The sequence below is a fragment of the Lampris incognitus genome, chromosome 5 (genome assembly GCF_029633865.1).
Source record: "Lampris incognitus isolate fLamInc1 chromosome 5, fLamInc1.hap2, whole genome shotgun sequence".
Classification (NCBI taxonomy): domain Eukaryota; kingdom Metazoa; phylum Chordata; class Actinopteri; order Lampriformes; family Lampridae; genus Lampris; species Lampris incognitus.
In genome coordinates, this window is record NC_079215.1 from 29,943,695 (window position 1) to 29,959,009 (window position 15,315).

Consider the following 15,315-nt stretch of genomic DNA (forward strand, 5'->3'; position numbering starts at 1 on the left):
CCCGCCTGTTCTGAGATGTATCATTTGTCAGTTAAAACAAAAAAGATCTTTTTTGTCCCCTTTTTGCAGGTACACAGCTGTATTGCTTAGAACTAATGTCATCAAAAAAGTCAAGTATAAACGGGGAAGGCCTGGTAAGGCTGCCAGTTTCTGACACTCTTGTGCATAATGTAAAGTTATGATTTTTTTATGCCGATAACATTTTGTTCGCATTTTGCTCTAACTAGCTCTCCACACCCGGAGTGCGCACCCCTTTAAGAGGTTTGGAGAATGATATGTATCGTCTCACCACTTCATCCTCCAAGCTCAAATCAAGATCATTGCCCCATAGAGAGGACATCAAAATGACAAATGTAAGTTAAGGCCAGTACATCAAAAAAAAAAAACTGTTTTGCAGCTGTCTTCCTCTTTTGAATACTTTTTAAACCTCTCATTTGTTCTAACCCGCAGAGTGATGTTCTTTTCTGTGACCCAGACAAAAACGTGCACTATTTTTCATCAAGCAAAGAGATTGGCACTACTTATCTCAAGCCAAATGACAATCTTCCCGCCCCCGACACCATCCCAAAGGAGAGAGCTTGTGAACTTGGAGATATAACATTTAAATCCTTCATCTGCACTGGTGGTGAGGTCAAGATCTCAAGCCCTTTGGAGGTTGCAGAAGATAGCATCATCTTACCAAAGGGTCAGGCTACAGAAAACACTGCGAAAATAGAAGATACTACCATCTCTGACAGCATGGTAGTCCATTTATGTAGTGACCATGTGGAACATCCTTACTATGATGCTGCCTCAGTGAGCATTGACACGGCTTCTTTCTGTGAATTTTCAAACATGAAATCAGTGTCTGAGAATTTGGATGATGACAATGTCTTGCAAAACTCCAGAGCTTCCCAGAGTGCCCTCTGTCGAGAGAAGGATATTACATTGAAATCCCTGATCTGTGATGGAGATCAGCTAGAATTTGCAGATATCACTACACTGTCAGATGAGATTGTCCCTCTGCCCAAAGAAGAGTTTGATGACTGCTTGCCATATCACATTGTGAATCTAAGTACTGGGGAAGATGCCTGTGTTGAGCAATGTGGAGAAGAGCGTGTGGATCATCCCTACTGTAATAGAAAAAGTGACATGGCGTCTTCATTTACTGAAAGCCCTAAATCTGTTAATGGACTGAGTGATGTAACTTTCAAATCATTTGTCTGCACTGGGGGTGAAATTGAAATCTCAGGTGGCACTAGAAATCCAGATGGGACTGTTCTTTCACTGATCAGCCAGTTTGTGAACAGCAGTGGTTTGTATGACAATAGCATGAACCTGAGCATTTTAGGTTTTGAATCTCACTTGCAATCAGGTAATGACCATGCAGATCACCCCTATTGTAATATGAAAAATTATTTATCACCTTCAAGCGGCGACCTTTCCTTTGTCCAAGAGCCATTGCCATGTAACCTTTGTTCTTCAGATGAAGTAGAAAAAAATTTTCAGGTGGATGTTGAGGCTGAAAGACAAGATATTACATCTTTTGTCTGCCCTGGAGGTAAAGTTGAACTTTCAGGTGACAGCAGCCTGTCAGAGACTGTCCAATTACCTATGGACGACGCTGTGGTCTGTGAAATTTCACATGACAACAGTGTACCTCCAAGCATCATGGAGAGTTTCATCCAAAATAATTTTGAACGCCCCTACTGCCATGTGGAAAGTAATGAAGTTGTCAGTACAGCCCTATTGTCCAATGTTTCAATTAAGGTGGAGAATGATGTAGATGTCAACTGTCAAAGCCAACAAACATTAAACTCTTCTGATTGTAAAAAGTCGGAGGCCTTACCTATGGACGTGCAGGGGCAACCAGAGTGTAACACCAGTGTACATTCAAGGAACAGAGACCTTGTGTCAAGTAGAGCAAAAGACAGCAACCTGGGCTTGTCTGGAGATGGCACAATTCTGTCTGACTCTGTCAAAAAGCCGCATTCCAGGGACTTCTCAGATGTTCTGACAGAGCTTCCGGAGTTCCAAGCAGGAACAAATGCCTTAAAGCTTAAACTCCAGAGTGCAATTGCTAGGCAAACTCCCTTAGCCAGAATACGGGCTCATAGGGATTCGTCTTTAGTCCAGTTTTTGGCTGAAGATTCTGCTCTGGATGAGGAAAGGTGCTTGACTCATGTAAACCCAGTCTTTTCTGGGCATTTGATGGAGCTGTTGGAGAGCCCTATGTCTCAACCACTGTTTAACTCCACAGCACTAGATAGCCTATATTCTTCTAAGCCCCAGACAGCCTCAGTCAGAGAGCCTGCTGAAGATGTAGATAAGAAGCCCTGTGACCTGCCTCCATCTGAAGCTGAGAAGGAAGTTTTGGATGTTCCATTGCTTTCTAATGGTCCACTGCAGCAACAGCTCCGGCAGATGGCAGAAGTCCTTATTTTGGCATCAGAAAAGATGGGTAATGGTGTTCATTCTGTTGCTGCTACACGAGCTGATGCGGAAGCTGGCACCTCTGCAGAATCCCACAGTGTATGTGTGGGCACCACCCTTGCCAAGCTAATTGACCACAGCGTAAATACATCAGGCGAGTTTGAGAGGAAACGGGATGTCTCTGTGATGGACTCCTGCACCGTTACTGATCCTATCCTATGGAAGTAAGTGTTGACACTATATTTTATTCTGATTTTATACTGTGTTTGTTAATCAGTCAGACTATTTGTGACGAGGAAAACTTTCTCTCCCTTGTTCTCTTGTAATGTGGTCCCAGCTTACCTCCAGGTAGCCTAGAGTGCCTTTCCAGACAAGAGCTGGAGCAGAGGCTGAGGTCCAGCATGATTATGGTTGAGGCCCTGGTGCAGCAGTTGGCAGCAGCCCGGTCACAGAGCTGTCTTTCTGCAGGTCCTGCGCTGTCAGATCTGAGGGAAAAGCTAGTGCAGACAGACCACACAGAACTTAACCAGGTAATTTTGGCAATTTTGGACAATTTGAGGTTATCAAAGCCAACTTTGATGTGAGAGCAGTGACATGAATTTGTGTTAATACTTTATGAAAACATTTTTGACTGCGATGTACTCAGATTTGCTGTCATCTTTTCATTCATCTTTCTCAGGGGCAGTCATAGACATAATGTTGTCTTCCTTTTTATAACAGAGTACAACATACAGAGACCTTTATGTGACGGCTCTAGACAGGATTCATGAGCTGGAGCTGGACAACGATTCTCTACAGAACCTCACCCAGTGTATGCAGGACACAAAGACCACTATGGTGAGACACAGAACCTAGACACAATGCCTACTCAATGCAGGGTTAAATTGTGAATTGCATTAGGTGAAACTCTCTAAATATAATTCTTAGGCATGTCACTTTCGAAAGAACTTTCATTCAGATGGATTTCACCACTACTTTTTCAGTAATCAGATTTGATTGATAAAGTATAAGAAAGGGGTAGGACTTTATCAATCAAATTTTTCAGATTTGATTGATAAAGTATAAGAAAGGGGTAGGACCAGAAAAGTTCTTTACTTAATCCTACGCCCTTTTCGAACATGGTCTAGTTATTACTAGTGTTTTTACAGAGAGTTTGCAAAATATGTTCACTATTATTTCCATTTGTTCTTGTTTTCCTGCCTGTGTATTTTATTTTGTTATTTTAGCATGTTTGAAAAATAAACGAAACAAAGAAACAAGTAATCCACTGAGCAATGACTTGAGTTGTTTTTTCACGTTGCACTTTTGACGTACGGAAAAACGTTATTGTTTTGAGAAAACTGTTGGATAGTGATTACCCTTTTAGTCATGTTGAGCTGGGTTACCTTGTGTGTGTGTGTGTGTGTGTGTGCGCGTGCGTGCGTGCGTGCGCCAACAGAGTGCTTTGAGCTGTGACACAGATGCTGCTCTCTTAAACATGAAGAAGATAGAAGACATTGTCAGAGAGGATCAGTGTAGCCTTGTGTCACAGGTAAGCATGAACCCCACATCTTCGTTGTCAAGTCATTACACTATCGTGTTTGTGTCACTACTTGTGTATACCGTAACTGTTGTGTATATTCAGGCATTATAAACCATATTCCCTTCTGTTTTCTAGTATGGTCAAATGAAAACCATGTGTGAGACATTCAAAGAGACACAAACGAGGATGGTGCAGAAAGTCAGAGACACCATCGGAGAGAGAGAATATATGAAGCGACAAATGGAGGAGGCCATCACAGCCAAGGAGGCAGTAAGCACAGTGTTCAATCTCAAATGATTTTGACATTGCTGTAGGGAGGGGATTTTTAGCTTTGGTTCCTTGTCTTCCTTGTCTTAGTTTTGGCTCCACTGTGAGTTGCAATACAAGATTGATTTTTTTTTGGACATTCTGTACTATTAAGGAGCTATTACACATCACTTCATATACCTGTTTGTCCCTCTGAAAGAAATTGAAATAAATTGCGACGTTTGTTAATTTTTTTGTTCTCTAGCAGAGGTGGCAGGTTTTCTCCTTCAGTGGTGAACTGAATTAATGTAGAGAAATAGATAAAACACACCCTTACATTTGAGCTGCCTTTGGAGAAGACCGAATAAAATACCAATATTCCAATCTAGTTTTATGATGATTGCTTACTGTGGATGGACTGTGAGCTTTTCAATGTAATCTGTATTTCAGGAAGACTGATCCTTAAATGTGCCTTTGATGATCTATTTCCAGGCTTTCAGTGTGATGGAACAGCAGAGGGTGCACAGTGCGATGCAAATCTCACATCTGGAGGAGAATGTGGGGTCTCACCAAGAACTTATGGCTGCTCTTACCAAGGCCTACCCACAGCAGGTATAACGTGTACACACACACACACACACACACACACACACACACACAAAGCATTGAAAGCCTTATTATGTTTTTTTCTTTAATATATTTCATCATGGCACATAAGAAAAGAAAACAATGTCACTTTAAAAAACTGAGAATCACATTGAAAACATTGCTAAATAATAATAATAATAATGATAGTATAATCAAAGTACTGTGGATCTCAATGGATCAAAAGAAAAACAAGCCATATTTTCTGCCTTTTTAAGAGTTCTATTAAAAAGTTCAAACACACAGAACAAAACAAAATAAACTAGAGATGGGTAAATAAGTGAATAAATTAACTAGTTAATTGAAACAAACGAACCAGGGAATTAGAATGAGCTCTCACTGATTATTTAGTCTTTTCTAGCTTTAGAATGGACATGATATCACTGAGCCACTGAGTGCTGGAGAGAGCAGTTGACTTCCAGTGAAGAATATGGTGTCTTAGGCCGCTCTGATGGTCGAATGGAATAAACCGCCGTTCTTGCAATCCGCTCGTCATGTGGCTGGGAGGTTCGTATCCCAGACTCGCCGTAACCGGTCACAGCCAGAGTGTCCACGGGGTAAGGCATTCATTAGGCCACCCTTACCCGAAGGATAGTGGGTGTAGATCGGCATAGTGTTCAGGTACTCGTCGTTCTCCAGCGACCCCTCTGGCCCATCCGGGTGCCTGCAGCCAAGCAACTGAAAGCATTCTCCCTATGTCTCCTTCACGGCCTGAAGGTAATGCAATCCATACGAGGCTTCAGCGTGTAAAATAGCGAGAGCTGCCGACACGAGTTTGAAGGAAGCTGGTGTTACGACTATCTCCTTCCTGTGGAAACGTGAGCCAGGGGACTTATTCGACAAGAGTTCTGGCCATATGCCATTGGGTTAATTGGGTGGGATAAGGGGGAAAGAAACTAGAAATAAATGTATTAAAACAAAAAAAAGAATATGGCGTCTTGCCCATTAAGAAGTGAAAGCTTAGAATATGTAATTGCTTGGGGGTACATCGATTATAGTCTTCTGGAAACCCAAATATGGCAATATGGGACAGTTGTAGTTATTGAAAATATTTTTGACATAGTACTGAAGTAGTTCTGCCAAATGCAAGATTATAATGGGCAAGAATGGAACATATGGGTCAGATTGCAGGATGAAGCATGACATTTGTCACAGCTGTCGGTAATATTTGGCTAAATTTGTGACAATCTAGCTTTGGAAAAGTGAATCCATACAATACCTTGAACTGTATGATTTTGAGACGAGCACAAGTTGAGCTTGTGTGAATTTTGTTAAGAGCAACATCACCACCAGTTATCCTCCAGGTTATTATCTAGCTTGTTGGGTTCAGACTGACTTAAAGGGAAATTTCACCGGTTTTTATGTGGATGTTCAATCAGTGTTGAGCGCAAATGTTGTCAATTGAAGCAATAAATTCCTCAGTGCATGCTATATTGACCAAAAAATCTGAATTTTCCTGGTTGTGGAGCTGTGTCAGCAGTGCGTACATGTACCAGGATGCATTGAGCACAAACCTCTGATACCTAAATCCCTCCTTCCAAAGCCTGTCCAGCTCATGGTGGTGGACATTTCTTGCGGCTGTGTGTACAAAGAATGGTGTCTTAAAATCTTCACTCTTTGATCAGAAAACCGACAAATGACATAAATTGAGTTAGATTAGTTTAATTGACCACAAACATGCCTTTCTCATTGTATTGTGCTTGGATGCGACAGCTACAGAAAGAAGAGAGGATGGCATAAGCGTCAGCTGCCACTGATTACCAACAGATGTTGAACAGTGCAAAGAATGGCTTTGACCGTGTGATTAAAAAACAAAAACAAAAAACAAAACAAATATGACGAGAACGCACTGACATCAATACTGGGAAATCTTGGGGTATGCACTTTGCGTTTTGCAGCAGATGACTACAACAGGGACTTATTGTTGGTAGCCATACCAACATGTACGTACCCCGGCTCTGCTGAATGACGGAAGCTAAACAGGTATGGGCTTGGCTATTACTTGGATGGGAGACCTTCAGTATACTGTAACGTTAGCAGCTATCCCCAGAAAGGTGAATCAGTTCATCTGGAAACAAAGTTTAGTGGGAAAAACGTTTCATCACTCATCTAAGTGACTTCATCAGTCAAAGCCGACTGCAGGTATCCCCAACCTTATAAACAGCAGTAGCATAACGACCAAAACCAGTGACCTAACACAAGTTTCATGTGCATATAGCTGTGCATATTAAACTCATCGCTGGTTTCGGTTATGCAACTGTGCTGGTTTTGGTCATTAATAAAGTGGTCATTGTAATTGCAAATTACCCAAGTGAAAAGAAAAAATAATGCCAGGGTGACAATACACTGGGCAACTTTTTGGCCAATATGATAGGGCAACAGGAAACTGAGTGAGACGTGGGGGAATATACTATAGACTTTATCTGGGAAACAAGAGGTTGCCATGCAATCAATACAAACATGTTGAAAAAAACCGCTTGCCTAATGTTGCCATGTATTACCACGCTAGCCTATAGCTATTACTTCAATGCATTGTAACGCACACACAGGCTGTCCCAGGGTTTGTGTCGGCGACAGCATCCAACAAAAACTGCCTAGCTGATATTTATTGCAGCAGAATGATTCAGTTTCTGTTGGCATCGGAGGGCAATTTGAACAAAGTCACCACCAGTCACTGTTTACTGTCAGCAGCTGAGGTTCTGGATGGTCACCGCTAGCCATATCGTCTTGCTTGGCTAATGCAGCAGCAGCAGCAGCCTTAGCCTCTCCACTGCATTTCTTATACTCTAGCTCAAATAAATATGGTTGAATGCCCGAGTCAGCCAAAACATTGTCTCTGCAGTCATCTTTTGGGATGCCATTTTTGCTGTTGCATATGTAGCTCGTGTCCAATACAAGGCAAAGAGAACAAGGAAGTTTTGTTTTTGGGTGACATCTACACCACGCTTCCTGAGATGGAGACTAGAAATCCAAGCTGAACTTGCCCATAGTTCGTCCTTGTCACCAACTATGCCATTGATACGTCAGATGACGACATTGATGCTGGAAGAACAGATTTTGCAACTGTCCCAGAGACACAGATCATTGGCAACAACTGCAAACGTTTTTCACACTATATTCCAGAATGGATAGATAGAGATAAGGTTGAAAACTGGCGAAGTGATCCTTTAATGATTCCTCTCTCTCTCTCTCTCTCTCTCTCTCTCTCTCTCTCTCTCTCTCTCTCTCTCTCTCTCTCTCTCTCTCTCTCTCTCTCTCTCTCTCTCTCTCTCTACCTCTCTCTCTCTCTCTACCTCTACCTTTTTTGGGTAATATATACATAGGTTGCAATAAACAAGGTCTATGTGGAATCTCTCAGCTCAGCATCTGAGCTTTTGACCAGGGCCTCAAGTGATCAGGCCAGTTTGGCAGAAGAAGTAGGTCCAAGTTGTTGTTTTTTCTTTTACGAAATGATTTCATCGGTGTCGGATGCTTGTTAACTGTTTTGTAACACTATACATGTCAGTCAGATTTCGACCCAATTTTGCTTAAAATTATACTACTTTTGGTGATTACATCATTATATTCTTCATGTGGAAGATAAGTGGCAGCAGCAGTTACCATTTTGTTTTAAATGGAGTGATGCTCACACTATCACTTGGCCATGTCTTGACAGCTGCAGACAGTCTGGTGCCTTCTGCAGAAAACCGCTCCTATACTGTTGAAGCTTAACGAGAAGACAGCTGCTGCTCTGAGAGAGAGGGACCAACATCTAACTGAAAGAGAACAAGCTGCAGAGGAGAATGAGCAGGTCAGATTTGGAATACTTGTTTCCCTGCACTTAATAGTCTTGTGTTTTTTTTTGTTTTGTTTGTTTTTTTTTTTCCTTGTCATTTAAGAATTTTTTTCTTTTTTTGGATTTTTTCCCCCTCCCTTTTCCTTCCCAATTGTATCCGCCCAATTACCCTACTCTTCCGAGCTGTCCCGGTCACTGCTCTACCCGCTCCACCGATCCGGGGAGGGCCGCAGACCACCACATGCCTCCTCTGATACATGTGGAGTCGCCAGCCGCTTCTTTTCACCTTACTGAGGAGTTTCGCCAGGGGGACGTAGCACGTGGGAGGATCACGCTATTCCCCCCCAGTTCCCCCTCCCCTCCAAACAGGTGCCCCGACCGACCAGAGGAGGTGCTATTGCAGCAACCAGGACACATACCCACCGCCGGTTTCCCACCCGCAGACACGGCCACTTTGTCTGTAGGGATGCCCGACCAAGCCGAAGGTAACACGGGGATTCAAACTGGTGATCCCCATGTTGGTAGGCAACAGAATAGACCACCATGCTACACAGATGCCCTGTCATTTAAATTTTTTATTTTTTTTGTCTCAAACACCTTGAAACATTACAGTACAAAACATACTTTTCATATAGTAGTCTACAGGTAAAGTACACAAACAGAAAAAAAAAACGGAAAATGAAAGGAAACACAACAGCACAGCATGATAGATCACGGCTTCTCCCCCTCCCCACAACACTCCACCTGACATACATTAAGGCTTCTGTTACATACTACTATCTAATGATCCCCACCATTAATAAATCTCAGGAAGCTACCCAAAATTTCAGTGAATTTAGACACGGAATCCTCCAGTTTGGTTAACATTAACTCGTATGAGGCTGTAACCGTCATGAGTTAGACCCAGTCCTTGTAACAAGGTGTGCTTGTATTTTTCCATTTCTTTAGTATAATCCTGGCTGCATTATGAAAGCCTGCAAGGGCTAACCAAAACTGTGCCTTTGTAAGTTCAGCTGGTAGAGCAGATTTGTCTCCTAGAAGGCAAAACGTGGCGAGCTTGGCAAGGGCTGATCCAGCCATTCCTCAATTGCTCCAACCACTCGGGTCCAGAATGGGGAAACCAGAGGACAGTCCCACATGAGGTGTAGAAAAGTACCCATAGAACTGTTATATTTTCAGCACTCATTGCTTTGAATTAGACCAAGCTTTTTAAGTCTGACTGGGGTTCAATGATATCTATGAATTATTTTATAATGTATACATTTGCTCTTATTATCCCTTACTGGCCAACCTATGTATGGACAATATTCTCCCAGACCTCTTGTTCAAGCTCAATGTCCTGGTCCCTTTGCCATATTATCTTCAGACTCTCACTTTTACCATACAAAACATTTGCTGACATTTTGTAAAATACAGAGGATGATTGTACAATATTTGGAAGCTATAAGAACCTTTGCAATACACTTTCATCCTGTCCTGTATTGTAACCCATAGACTGTACACAACTCTGTAAATGGAGGTATTTCCAGAAGTCCCCTTTATCAGTTAAATTATATCGATCCTTTAGCCCCTGATAGGAGTAGAATACTCCTCCTCCAAATAGATCAGCAATTGTGGCTAAAGCTTTTAATGTGCCATGCCCTCCAACATACTGTTTTCTTCCCTATCTTAAATGCTGGATTCTCCCATAAGGATGAATAACCTTGTTTATATTGGGACAGGCCAAACATTTTATGGACTTTGTCCCAAACCTCCTGTGAGTGCTTAAGTATGGATTAATATCCCCTTCAGGAGGAGACTGATGGTTTTTGAGACAGAGCATCTATGAATCTAAAAGGGAGGTAAATGACTTTATATCTATTCAACCCAGATGTGAACCACTCCTTGACCAGTGTTTGCATAGCTTAACCAATTCAAAGGCAATACAGGTAGTACCCGGGTTATGAACGCCCGATTTACGAACGCCCGTACTTACAAACCAACCTCTGTTAAGCCCATTTAAAAAAAAAATAGAGTTACACACAATGGCTCATACTAACGAACAGATGGACTACTTTGAGTGATGCTCAAAACACTGCACGTTTTAGGCAGATCATCGGTCCGAGGGAGAACAACGCCATGCCGTCATCACCATTTTAAGTCGGATCGCGTAAACATTGTGTGCATTGTGTTTTGACTTAAAATGTTCATGTTTGCCCACATAATCATGGCTTCAAAGCGTAAATCTGATGCAAGTGATGGTGATGCATCGAAGAAAAGTAAAACTATCACAATTGAAATGAAAGTGGAAATAATAAAGTGTTCAGAGAGAGGTGAAATGCTCTTATAGTTTTTTCACTTACTTGGGAAGGCTAGACCCGAGCGGGCTCTCGTTTCCGGCGTCAAATGGCCGGCCTCTGCCAGTTGCAACTCAATCCCAGGACAGTGGCAGGTGGGGAGTTTGAAATATAAGAAATGTTTCTTTAAAGTTTTTATACCTACACACATTCTTTCTCTCAATTATAAATAATGTACTGTAGTTAGATTTATTATTATTACTGTATTATTATATTTATGATGTTTTAGGTAAAATATATACTATATACTAAGACAAACATTTGACTAATTGACGCTGGATGTGAACTGTACGTAACTGTTCCGACTTGCATACAAATTCAGCGTAAGAACAGACTCAAAAATGGAATTTGTTTGTAACCTGGGGGCTACCAGTACTGTAAAATTCTATATTTGGCATTGCAAGTCCTCTCATTCTAGTAGTAAAAAACCTAGTCTGACTAATTCAGGGTTTCTTCCCATTCCACAGCTAACTACCTTGTTATAAATTATACCTCATTATACTGCTTAAGCACTGACAGAAAATTTTAAAGGAAGCATCATAGAAATATAGTTAATCTTTGAAAATACTATAATTTCAACTGTATTTATTTTCCCCCGCAGAGATAAATTCAACATTTTCTACTTGCCAAAGCTAGTCTTAATATTTTGGAGCACTGGATTTATATTAATTTGAACAATCTCCGAAAGTCTGTAGTCAGTATTATGTCCAAATATTTCATCCCCGATGATAGCCATTTTAATGGAAATACTCCTGGCGTGCGGGTAGCGTAGCAGTCTATTCTGTTGCCTACCACCATGGGGATCACTGGTTAGAATCCCCATGTTACCTCTGGCTTGGTCTAGTGTCCCTACAGATACAATTGGTGATATCTGCGGGTGGGAAGCCGGATGTGGGTATGTGTCCTGGTAGCTGCACTAGCGCCTCTTCTGGTCGGTCGGGGCACCTGTTCGGGGGGGAGGGGGAACTGGGGGGAATAGCGTGATCCTCCCACGTGCTACGTCCCCCTGGCAAACAACTCACTGTCAGGTGAAAAGAAGCGGCTGGCTACTCCACATGTATCAGAGGAGGCATGTGGTAGTCTGCAGCCCTCCCCGGATCGGCAGAGGGGGTGGAACATCGACTGGGACGGTTTGGAAGAGTGGGGTAATTGGACAGGTACAATCGGGGAGAAAAAGGGGGTAAAAAAAAATACTCCAATATCAGCAGGGGAGCAACCCAAGGAGACTGGCATTACCTCTGATTTTTTTTTTCCCTCCCCAATTGTATCTGGCCAATTACCCCACTCTTCTATTTTGGTCAAAGATCAGTGTACCATCTACAGCTCCGAATCAGCTCGACCCACTCTGAGAGCCTAGGCGAAATATTGCTTCACGCGCTTCTGAAGCTTGACCTTATTTTCAAAATGTTCTTTCAGTTGAAAGAGCCGTACATTGAGGCGTCTCTCTCTGTTAGCCATATCCCTCACAGATTCTCGAAGCTCTGAACACTCTTTAGCATTTATCTTGGCCAACTGCTTCAGGTGTCCGTTCTCATCTTCCAATTCAGAGATCTGAGCCTCAGTCTCGTCGAGTCCTTGAAAAATGGCTGCCACATCAGTTTTCATTTTACCCTGAGTAGTCTTGACACTGGTCACATCTGATTGCAGGGTTGATAATGTGCCACTGAATCGAGCCATTTCCTCCATCATCCTCTGCAATGCGGCCTGCAATTGGCAAAGCCAGGTGGTGCCATAGCTAGTGCTGGCCGCGGCTCCTTTTCAGTTGGCTTGGGTGGACTTCCACTCGCCATGCTAGCATAGCTTTGCTTAGCCACTCTTGTTTTTGAGTTAGTACTTGCTGTTGTCATGCCGAAAGTCAGCTAAACTAATATGTATTCGCTCACGGTAGTATTCGTGCGTATATTAGTGACACTTTCTTAATATTGCGGAATCGATTAAAGCATATCATCATCATATATCTATCGTCATCAGCCGCTTTTCCGGGGTCGGTTCGTGATGGCAGCAAGCTGAGAAGGGCACTCCAAGTGTCCTTTTCTCCAGCAACACCCTCCAGCTCCTCCTGTGGGATCCCAAGGCGTTCCCAGGCCAGACTGGACATATAGTCCCTCCTGCGAGTTCTGGATCTACCCCAGGGTCTCCTCCCAGTTGGTTCTCCTGGACCAGTCTGCGATGCCGGAAGTCGGCACGTCCCAGTCCCCACCTTTGCCTGCCGCCCAGCCTGCATTGCACCCTACCCCATATATATATATTTGGCTGACTATTGTTGGACACTGACACGAGAAGCATCAAATGCTGAGTACAAACAAAAATCAACTGCAAACATTTTAAGCTCAGTTGAACTAACACAATGTGTCAGCATCATTATGGGATTGAAGCATAATTATGAATAAATTCTGGGGTTAATGTGGAGCGATGTTGCTAGACGTCCATCTTGTTCAGCAATCCCACGTGACTCCACTATGTCTTGTGGTTTTTAAGCCAAGGTTGGTTCGGCATGATCATGATAACAATAAGGATGAAGCGTCTGGGTGGCGTGGCGGTCTATTCTGTTGTCTACAACACGTGGCTTTCCACTTCGAATCTCTGTGTTACTTCCGGCTTGGTCGGCGTCCCTACAGACACAATTGGCTGTGTTTGTGGGTGGTAAGCCAGATGTGGGTATGTGTCCTGGTCGCTGCACTAGCGCCTCTTCTGGTCGGTTGGGGTGCCTGCTCGGTGGGGAGGGGGAACTGGGGGAAATAGCGTGATCCTCCCACGTGTTGCATACCCCTGGCGAAACTCCTCACTGCCAAGTGAAAAGAAGCGGCTGGCGACTCCACATGTATCTCAGGAGGCATGTCTGCAGCCCTCCCCGGATCGGCAGAGGGTGTGGAGCAGCAACCGGGACGGCTCGGAAGAGTGGGGTAATAATTGGCCAAGTACAACTGGGGAGAAAAAGGGGGAGAAATTCTAAAAGAACAATAATAAAAAATGATGATGAGTAAAAGTAACCTGTACACAACAGCTTCAGGAGGAGTTGAACCAAGCTAATTTGAGTCTACAAGAAGCCAGACAACAGATTGCAGACTTGAATTTACAGTTGACCATCATGAACTCAGGTAAAGTATTCTTTAAAAAAACATGCATTCTTTCATTTCATTCAACCTTCTTGTTTTCATGCTGTTAAATTGTAGCCTAATGTGGACATAAAAATTGCAAACTCATGTCTTCTCATTGTGCTTTACTTCAGAGATGGGTGTGTTGCGTCAGAAGTTTATGGAGGGAGAGGAAGAACGGACTCTGCTGGAGAAGAAGGTGGTTGAGCTGTCTGCCACAGTGTCTTCCACCCTAGCCTCCTACAACTTCCTGGAGCAGGCGCTCGGTGCTGAGACTACCAAGTAAGATCACCAAAACAAAAACATTAGGCAGCTATAGGCAGAAACCCTGTGTACTATGTTTAGTAATGTAACATTTGTACTAACATAAAATTTGAAGAAACTTATTTTTGATCAGTCAGGTTGACAGTATGTAGCAATTACTGATTTATTTTGTTAATTTGAATGTGATCTGAGTTCTTTTGCCCCTCTGCCAGCTGCTTGTAGCACCCATGGAGAAGTCAGTAATGTTGAGCTCCTTGATTTTTCATTAATTGTTGTACTAAGCATAGCTCAACACAAAACATTCTTGATGACAATGTTGCTATGATTAACGCACTGTGTTAAAACGATAACAATAAAAACCCAATATTGTACTGAAATGCCGAATCCCAGTGTTCTGTCTTTAGTTATATTCCTTGTTGGGTAATTTAGGTTGCAGCAGTCCTGGAAAGAAGTCCAGCAAGCCAATGAAAAGGCAGAAGAGTAAGTTGTGATACTGATTTAATATGCTTATCTCTGAAATAACTGTAAAGGCTTCCCAGCAGAGATGACTATTTTGTGCTTGAGTTATCGCCAATATTTATTACTCTCGCTTATGCTAGCAGCTAAGGTAGTTCACTTCTATCTTTGTGTTTCCAGGTTGGAAGCATCACTGGACCAGTCACAGCAGCATGTATGTGATTTGAGCCAGGCCCTGGCCCACAGTAAGGAGCAGCTCAGACAGCGGTGGGACCGTGATCACACACAAAGCCTGCAGATCCAGCAGCTCCAGGATGTCTGTACACAGCTCAGAAGCCAACAGGAAATGAGTGAGGTTAGCTTGTTGTTTCTTCAGAGTTTTTTTTTATGTTGTTTACTGTCATCATGCAACACTTCAATCTGATCAGTATCTGTACAAACCCTCCAGTAACCCTATGCTATTAACGGGAGAATATGCTAAAATTGAACTGGCTTGACGTATTCCTGTATTCTCGGAAATCCAAGCTAAAATGTGTAAATATGGATACGTTGTTTGACTAGTTG